Here is a 9,667-nt window from a genome sequence, read left to right as displayed (position 1 = left end):
TTTCTGCGGAAACCACCGGTTATGTTGTTTTACATCAGATGTTATCGTCGTAAAACGAAACATTAAATGTATTGTTTATAATTGATGACTGATTCGTGATTACGTCGGGAAATAATCAGTTGTTTATTGTTAAATTGTTTTGTTTTATGTTGATGATTGGCATTGATAGTGGGTACTGTTATTTATTTAATAGTATTAAATACGCAATAAAAAGTTTACCAGATGGATTAAAGCCATTATATTGCACGCACTACTGTGTCCACTCTCTTCTTTTTATACATAGTGCATGTGTCACAAGCCATGTTTTCATACCTAGGTATTCATAAGTATATTATTATACCTAAGTATCAAAACGTATACCGTATAGATTTTCTCCACATACACCACGACGGTACAATGATTAAATCCATCATATTATTATTGTTTATCAAGTAGAAAATAATCAACATATAATATTGTATAATACTCTTCATTTTTCATTCATAAATAGGTAATATACAGGCAATGCAGGTTGATGCGTTCGTTTATAAATCACCAATTAAAAGAACATTTCAACGTAACCTATAACGACAATCAGATAACAATTACCACTGTTATACAACATTGGTTAACAGTTAACCGTAACTATGCGTTGCACAACGAGGCGGATAAAACTAAAGATTTTAGAAACGCCCGGACGAAGTGATTAGCGGAACTGCACTTAATTAGTGATCGTTAGGTGTTCGCCGTCCGGCGTCCGGATCCGGACACAATCGATGCTCGGATTAATATAAGTACAGATAAAGGGAAAATGCTTTAAAGTTTTTTAACCGTACTAGCGGCTCGCCCCGGCTTCGCACGGTTGCAATGGAATTTCCCGGCTTTTCTCTTCTATAATATGCATGTTTTATACTTATAAACATTCCTCTTGAGTCACTCTATCTATTAAAAAAACGCATCAAAATCCTTTGCGTTGTCCTAAAGATCTAAACATACATAGGGATGCAGTGGAAAAGTGCCCTAATAGATATTATAACAAACAGTGCTGCCGTCTGTACATATTGCCTTCATAATTGACCCTTACCAACTATAATAAATGGTTTCAACTGATCCAAAATGTTCTTGTCTGTTACCGCCAGTACGTCATAGGCAGGATGTTTCGTCAATCGGCAACAATTACTCGAGAGCGCCGTCAGTTTGCGCAAATCTCTAATGAGTCGCCCGCGGGGCACTATGTGACGTGATAGCGACTGGATTCTATGGAGTCTCTATTGACATAAGATATGTGAAGATTGGAATGTAAAGAGAAATGAAAATTATAGGCTGTATTGTGATTAGTTTCATAGCCCTCGATAGTTTTAATTAATCACAGAACATAAAAAAGAAGTCCCATTTTTATATTTTGCTTATTTTTCATGATTAAATAAAACGATGGCTATAAGTTAACTGTAGGTATACGTGTAAAAGTGCTTTTTTAAAGCCTATTTGCAGAAATAAAATTAAAAATGTTTTGCTATCTCATGAAAATAAGAGCTACGTAATTATATTTTCTTAATTACTCGATTTATGACTCCTTTCTTGTCGATACTGTTTCAGTGCTTAATTTCAAACTAAAAGGAATTAAAAGAAAAGAAAAAATTAAAGGGCATTGGCACGTTTGAAAGCGACAACACACAATCGCCATCACATAATAGCCCCGATCTCTATCACATAATAGCTCCGGTCAGCGCACGATGCACACGGTCAATGGTGATTGCCCACTTTTACGACGTTTGCTCACTACGACTGGGGTTATTGATTCGTTTGATGGCATTTTTCACCTTTATGCTCATGGTTATGAATCGTACTGGCTGACACTATCAAGCACTATATCTTTATGTAGTTGTGATAAGACTTATTTTGCTAAAATATGTGTAAATTGTTGTGCTTTTAACTCTACTAAACATTGAGTTTTAGAATGGGCACTTAGGCTGAGTTGCATTACCTAACTTTGACCGTAACTATAACGATAACCGGTGCTTTTTGTATGTAGTTTGACAGATTTTTGACGTTTGTCAAAGTTAAAGTAAGATGGTGCAACCCAGCCTTAGAGTCGTTAGTTTTCGTAAGAATGGTAATAACAGTAGCTACTAAAAGGTAATAAATATAAAGGTTAAACAAATGAACATATAAATATCGCGATTACACTAGTGGATGTTTTTGTTCGGCTAATAACACTTATGTTTTAAGTCACTAACGGTGCAGGTTCAAACTCAATCGTATAACTTTGGAAGTAATCCATACATGGCCATTATAATTATGTACTTATACCTACTTATTTGGTATAATGCAGTTCGTTCGTTCGTTTGTACGTTTGTTTCAGCCAAATAACGTCCACTGCTGGACAAATGCCTCCCCTAAGGTTTTCCACAATTAACGGTCCTGCGCTGCCTGCATCCAGATTCTTCCCGCGACCTTTACCAGATCGTCAGTCCACCTAGTAGGAGGCCTGCCCACGCTGCGTCTTCCAGCCCAAATGTAGTCTACACACCAAACTAGCAACCGACCCGCCGACTAGAGTCGTCGACTTTTAGTCATAAAAAATGTGTAGAGTCCTTTTGATAACATGTAAATTAATTAATAGCAGGTGATCCGTCTGCTCGTTTGCCTCCTGTCACATAAAAAAAAAAAAAAATTATCTCGGCAAAAGATGTTTTAAAAATTTTCAGACTCAAATCCTGATTTCACGGTTCCAGTAAATGGTAACTGATTTATATTACCGGTTGACTATTAGAGATTGGGGGAGAGTCCGAAACTTTGATGGAGTGATAATGAGTTCTTCACGAGTTCCCCTTTATCTTTCTTAGAAAAGATTTAATTCTGACCGATAGATTCGGAACAAAAAAATTAGCACTTTTAGTAGCCTTGAAACTTTGGTTTGAGATTTTAGTCCATTGAAATTTTACAAATTTGCTTTGAGAAAATCAACCTTTTCTTAATCGACGATTTTGGTTAGATAGTTTGGATTTCTTTTAGATTACTTTACAGTTTAGTGAAACTTTTATTCATAGAAAACTAAGTCAACCAATTAATTGGTGGTGTCAAGGACCAAGGTGTCTTTATTTTCAACTTATTATCCTTTTTTATTTTCAAATAACTCTCTGGATTGTCTAGAAGTGATAGCTACCTAGCGACGGGACAGCCTATATTGTGCCATTCCATAACTATGTAAATTGTGTACAATAAAGAGTATTCTATCTGTCTAAGCTATGACCTTCATTTTAAACCCTAGACCACTATTAACTGTAACTGTTCCTAAGCCATTGCATACACAGACCAAAAAGAAAGGTAACGTTTAATAGTCATAGGACGTTGCATCAACCCTACCACCAAGTGGGGGCCGGTCGTCGGCCCGCTTCACTCTCAGTTTCGATTCGCGCGTTAAGTGAATAACCACACACTTAGTGTCTGCTATACGACTGGAAGCGCTTGTGTAGTCTACTATACGACTAGAAGAATTAATTAGGCAAAATGTGCGGAGATATGGGCAAAGCTGTGCTGAGGGCGCTGACTGGAGCGCTGCTCTGTGGATTGGCGTCAGATGCGTATGTGCAGGTAAGGATTTGGTTATTTAAACTTTATTGTTGGTCACATAAAGTGGTATATGAAGAATGATATGAGGGCAGGGGAAGTCTTAGAAAAAGTTGGCACGGGTGCGACAATTTAGAAGGTCATGAGTAGATATAACAAACGTTGGGTTTAGAGCGGTATGATTGGGGGATTTGGGGGACTTTTGCCCAGCATGCAGCAGTGAGACGCAGCTATTATTTTTTGGCATGTTATTAAACTTAACATCCACATACGTAAAAGCGCTTTTTAAAAAGCCCAGTTGCAGAAAACTTTATGACTTTCATGCGCTATTTATCTAATTCATTATTACATTACCCCTGGGTCTGCGGGTGTCTATGGGCGACGGTAATCACTTACCATCAGGTGATCCGTCTGCTCGTTTGCCTCCTGTAACATAAAAAAAATACATTTGAAAAAAATCGCACGAAAGAGGGTTTTTACGATTTTTTTTTACGTTTGCAGTAGGTATCTGAATTTTGTCGACTGTCATAGATACAGTACATAAACTTAGGTATTTTAACCCTTTAACGCACACCCTAACTTTTTTTTGAATTCGCTATATTTCTAAGTGGATATATATTCTATAGCGTTATTTATAACAACATATATTAATAAAATTATCAGAAACTAGATATTTTACGAGAAAATACAAAAAAACTAGTGGTCAGTATACTGACCACTGACCGTTCTGCATCACTAAAATCACCAATATTCATGTGAAATCACTGGCCAGTAAACTGGACACTTATAAAAAAACCGGTTATTTTTATGTAAATTACATATTAAACTGAATAAAATAATTGCGTATTTAGTTATCAATCTTTAATTAGGCTAAAAACATAATATTCAACAAAGTATCAAATAAAATGATTGTATTTCTTCTTCTGAGCCAAAAATAACATGAAAAGAAAACAAAATTGAAAGTTTTGTCAACTAAAGTAAACATTATATAATAATTTAGAGACAATATTATGTTATAAAATAAAAAAACGTGAATGAAAACTCAATAAACCCAGGATTATTTTATACATTATCCACAAATATACATAATTTTGTATGAAAAAATACCTAAACAGTTATAATAATGGGGTATAACTACCGAACCCGTATATTTGGGCTTATTATGTTATTGTATTATAAAAATTAATAATATACTCAGTATAAAACGATATAATTTGTGTGTAAAAATCAAAACATATAAATATGAGACCACCTCAAATTCACATGTGTAATTTCTACACAAGGCTTTTTCAACACACTAGTCTGTTTTTAATTGCAAAAATAACATGTTTATTTTACGGTTTTCGACTATATTTTCACGTGATGATAAAGTATATACTATAACATTATTATTTTACTCATCTTCTTTACGAAGAAATGTTTTTACATTGAACTACACTCGGAAATATGTATCGTCTGCTTGCAATGGCAGCAAATACTAGTACGGGTGTGCACAGTGGCCAGTTGACAGGCCACCTTAAAAAAGAGCGCGAATTTTTGATTGCATGCGACGTCCTTGAGCGCTGGCTCGTTTCTAGGCCAGCGTGCTTTATTGGCTATCGTTTATGATCATAAGGTTCGACATTGTTACAAAAATCATTGAATTATCGGCCGTAAAGTGACTGTCCAGTTTATTGGCCACTTTGTATGGGCCGTCCTATAAAGGGTTAAACAAAACTATCTGTAGGTATACAGAATACATTAAATTCGCAAACAGCGCACCTGACATTTGCTACGAGTTTATGTAGATACCACTTATAAATCTTATTGCCTTATAAAAGTTATTACGGGGCACATAGCTCGTAGAGACGATGGCCGTTGGGGCAGGAAAGTTCTCGAGTGGCGACCACGGGCTGGAAGACGTAGCGTGGGCAGGCCTCCTACTAGGTGGACCGACGATCTGGTAAAGGTCGCGGGAAGAGCCTGGATGCGGGCAGCGCAGGACCGTTCATTGTGGAAAACCTTGGGGGAGGCCTTTGTCCAGCAGTGGACGTCATTTGGCTGAAAATAAAGAAAGAAAAAGTTATTAGCTAGTTACGACACATAGGCCCGTATTATGAAACGACGCCGAACATCGAAAAATTAGATTCAACATTAAATTCAAATCTGTTTCTCATCTAGGCTTGAATTTAAATAGAGCCTTTCGTTTTAGTTATCTTGTTAATAAATTAATCATGGGTAATAAAGACATATTTGGTATAGTGTGTATTCACTATGATGTTATTTATCTTAGAAATAATTACTTACAACATTAAAAAAAAAAGCATTAAAGGACAGTGCCAATCCATGTAGATATGGAAGTTGGACCAAGTGCTGCCCAGAATGAAACTATAGTGCATTTTGTTCCTCAGGTCAATACTAATTTGTAAACCGGAGCGCACTGAAATCTATCCCTGGAGTTAGGAGAAAAAAAGAGTTTTGTTTGAAATTATTTACATACAAAATATCATCGATGTATACCTAATACGCATTAGATTTCGCGATTTTGGCATTAAATAACACTCGCTGTGTTGAACTTAACCATACTGCATCCGTAAACTTTACTTTAGTACGACTTCGACATTATTTATAAGCGATCAAGCGCTGTTGCAGTAGTTTGGTTAGTTGACCGAAATTAATTATTTCCAAAATGGAGCAAGAAGTTTTAGCTTACAATAACTTCAATAATCGATTGTAATACATCAATAAATTGATTTTTCGCAAGGATAGAAAACTAAAACTTCTTGCTTCATTTTGGAAATAATGATTTCTGTCAACTAACCAAACTATTGCAACAGCGCTAGATCGCTTATAAATACTGTCTAAGTCGCACTAAAGTAAGGTGTAGGGATGCAGTATGGTTGAATTCAACATAGCGAGTGTTATTTAATACCAAGATCACGAAATGTTATGCGTAGTACGTATATATCGATGATATTTTTTAGGTAAATATTTCAAAACAAAACTCTTTTTTTCTCTTAACTCCAGGGATAGATTGAAGTGCGCTTCGGTTTACACATTAGTATTGGCCTGAGGAACAAAATGCACTATGGGTTGATTCTGGGCGGCACTTGGTCCAGACCCTGGCACTATCCTTTTCAAATATGTCAAGACAGACATTTTAGATAGTGACCATTATTAATGTAACTTACTATTAACTTACTATAGTTATTAACTATCACTCTACCAAATAAAACCTCGCATTAACCAAACAGCCGAATATCACAGATGTAACGAACAGTTAATAGACGCGCATTACACGGCGAACACGAGCAAACAGACGTTCGCAAACAACGCCGGGCAATAATGCGATATTTGCCCGGCGATACTGTTTGACTGGGCCAGTGAAGAACCCCGTAAGGGACATTTACAGATTTTTTTTATCGAAATAACCTTAGACTATGATGGCCAAAGGATGTAAGTAAACACAGAAATTGAAATAATAGACTAAGGCTGGGTTGCACCATTTTACTTTAACTTTAACAAACGTCAAAAATCTGTCAAATTGCATACAAAAAACGCCGGTTATCGCTATAGTTACAGCACAGTTACAGCCTAAACAAGGTAAAAGACAGACGCGTAAGCTCAAATCTAGAAATTACTTTGCTTTTACTAGTGTCAAAACCCAGTAAGTAATCTGGACATTACGACATACACCTAGTAAGTCGATACACTTATTAAGTTTTAAAACGGTCAATGTGCCTTACTAGAAATGGAACCTACTACTATAATTTTAAAAAGTATTTCGAGCTGTTCTTGGTTTTGATTTCGGTATTAACGAGTTACATAATGCTTAATTTTTTATATTATTAATGGACATAAACCTCGCGTATAAGTTTTTTTAATAGTCCTCAAAGTATATTTTCTAAGTATATTACCATCTTAGCAGGACAAATGAGAATTTTTATTTTCGCTCTCCTGTAAAATTAACTCTTCTGCACTTACTAGGTTTTTCCATGGACCAGCCATGTTTGCACTCTAGATATTTCGAAGCGGTCACGCGATATTTTTTATGGCAAGGGTGATACGAAATTACAGTCGTGATTGACTTTTGGGACTGGGTAGAGTTGAACTGGATTAAAATTCAATTAGAAGTTTATTATTGTCCCGGAGCAGTGGTGGGGTGAAACTGGGACCGATGTTATGTAGAGCCTATTTGTAAAAAAACAATAGACTGTTACGTTACGACTCTTTATCCATCGTAATCATAATCGTATCGGCACCTAATCGTTTTATTAAAACTAATAATTATTAGATTTTCATCATCATTATCATCATTTCAGCCATAGGACGTCCACTGCTGTCCATAGGCCTCCCCCAATGCTTTCCACGTTGATCGATTGGTAGCGGCCTGCGTCCAGCGCTTCCCTGCTACCTTTATGATGTCGTCGGTCCACCTTGTGGGTGGACGTCGCACGCTGCCTTTTCCGGTACGCGGCATCTATTCCAGAACTATTTGGTTTTGTTAAAAAAATCTAAGTTTTATATTAGTATTTTTTCATACGATAATGTAGTTAACCTATTGAATTCATTGAGTCAAAAAGAAAACATGGATTTTGATTTAATTGTTACTAGACGTGACCATTTCTTTCGACACTTTGTGTTTATTAAACAAATCTTTATTTGATTCCAAATTGATCATATCTGAGTAACTTCACTAGACTTTGATTTGCGTTGATTTAAATATGAGTGCCACAGTATCACTTTTAATAACATTTTGCAAAACCCCTCTATATCTTTTTACATACTCCTAGAATGAAGTAACTTGGTTAAAACGAAGTACTTTTCAAACAAAATCCTACATTTCTAACTTGCGCGAATAATTATAATTTGACTGACAACACGTCCCTCAGACTCCAGCCTTTTAATTAACATACGGCCCTCTTTCTGAAGTTTCGGCAACTCTTTCAACAAAAATCGCCGGCACTCGGGTTTGAGTTCAAACAAATTTATACATTACGGGTAACCAATAGAAGCGGAAAAGCTAGGGTTGGCAGTCAAAAAAGGTTGTAGGTCTTTTGATCTAACAAAGTGTGCAGGACGACTACAAATCGGCCGAGCGGAACCCTAAAAATATCAAAAGAAACCGCAGTAAATACATATACGCACCTATAGCTATAGATATGTAATAAATCATCGGCGCTCGGCAAGTACATCAAAAGACAGAGACAGCGCGAGTGCGCAAAGGACAGCGATATTACGCGCGCCCGCGATAACCGCCCTTACGGTCTACGAAATAAGGCTCATATCCGGACGCCTTATAGTTTGTTTACGACTCCCGCGAGTTCGAGTAACTACTTGCGCATTCCCGAATACGGGCGGACCGCGAATTCTTCTAGAAAATAGGCGGGATTTTATGGGTATATAAACCGACTGCCGGGCCGAACCTAGCATAGTCTTCTGAAGTAAACCGAAGTGAATAGTCTTCTCTAAACAACCGAAGAGAATAGTCTTCTCTAAACAACCGAAGAGAATAGTCTTCTCTAATCAACCGAAGTGAAAAGTCTCAAGACAGTCTACTCAAGAATCTCAAGAGCGCATAGTGAAGATAGTGAATAGAATAACGACTACAGCATAGACCTCGGACACCGTATAGCATAGCGACTTCGGATACCATATAGACCGGACTCCTACAGCGTGTGACATCGACCGCACCGTGTTCACCGTATAGAACGTCACACCGCACATAGTATAGAAGCCACGAGGAACGAAGACGTGGCAACGATCCACCACCGATTATAGTATAGTAGTGCAGCGATTGGAGACACCGTCAGCGGAGCTTCTACAGTCTACAGTCCACCGCTCTCCGTTTCACCGCATCCGTACAGCCCACTCCGCTCTTCTACTCCAGTCACAGTTATCTGGCCTCCGACAGTTCCGTACAGTTTTCCAGCCGGATAATAAATAGTCCCGCACATTTTTCTGGTCCTTCGAGCCGGATCGTTGTCTACCAATCCCGAAGATATAGAACCTTCGAGAACACCGAAGCGGCCTTCGTGAAGTGGCACAGTACAGCACAGTTATAGAATGCCTGTGACAAGGTCGAAGAAAGGCAAGGCGAAAACATCGCAGCCAGCTACGCCACCCATGACGCCACCAC

Source organism: Ostrinia furnacalis, unplaced genomic scaffold (assembly GCF_004193835.3).
Source record: "Ostrinia furnacalis isolate ACB-3 unplaced genomic scaffold, ASM419383v2 OfSCF4125, whole genome shotgun sequence".
Classification (NCBI taxonomy): domain Eukaryota; kingdom Metazoa; phylum Arthropoda; class Insecta; order Lepidoptera; family Crambidae; genus Ostrinia; species Ostrinia furnacalis.
This window is presented reverse-complemented; position numbering follows the sequence as displayed.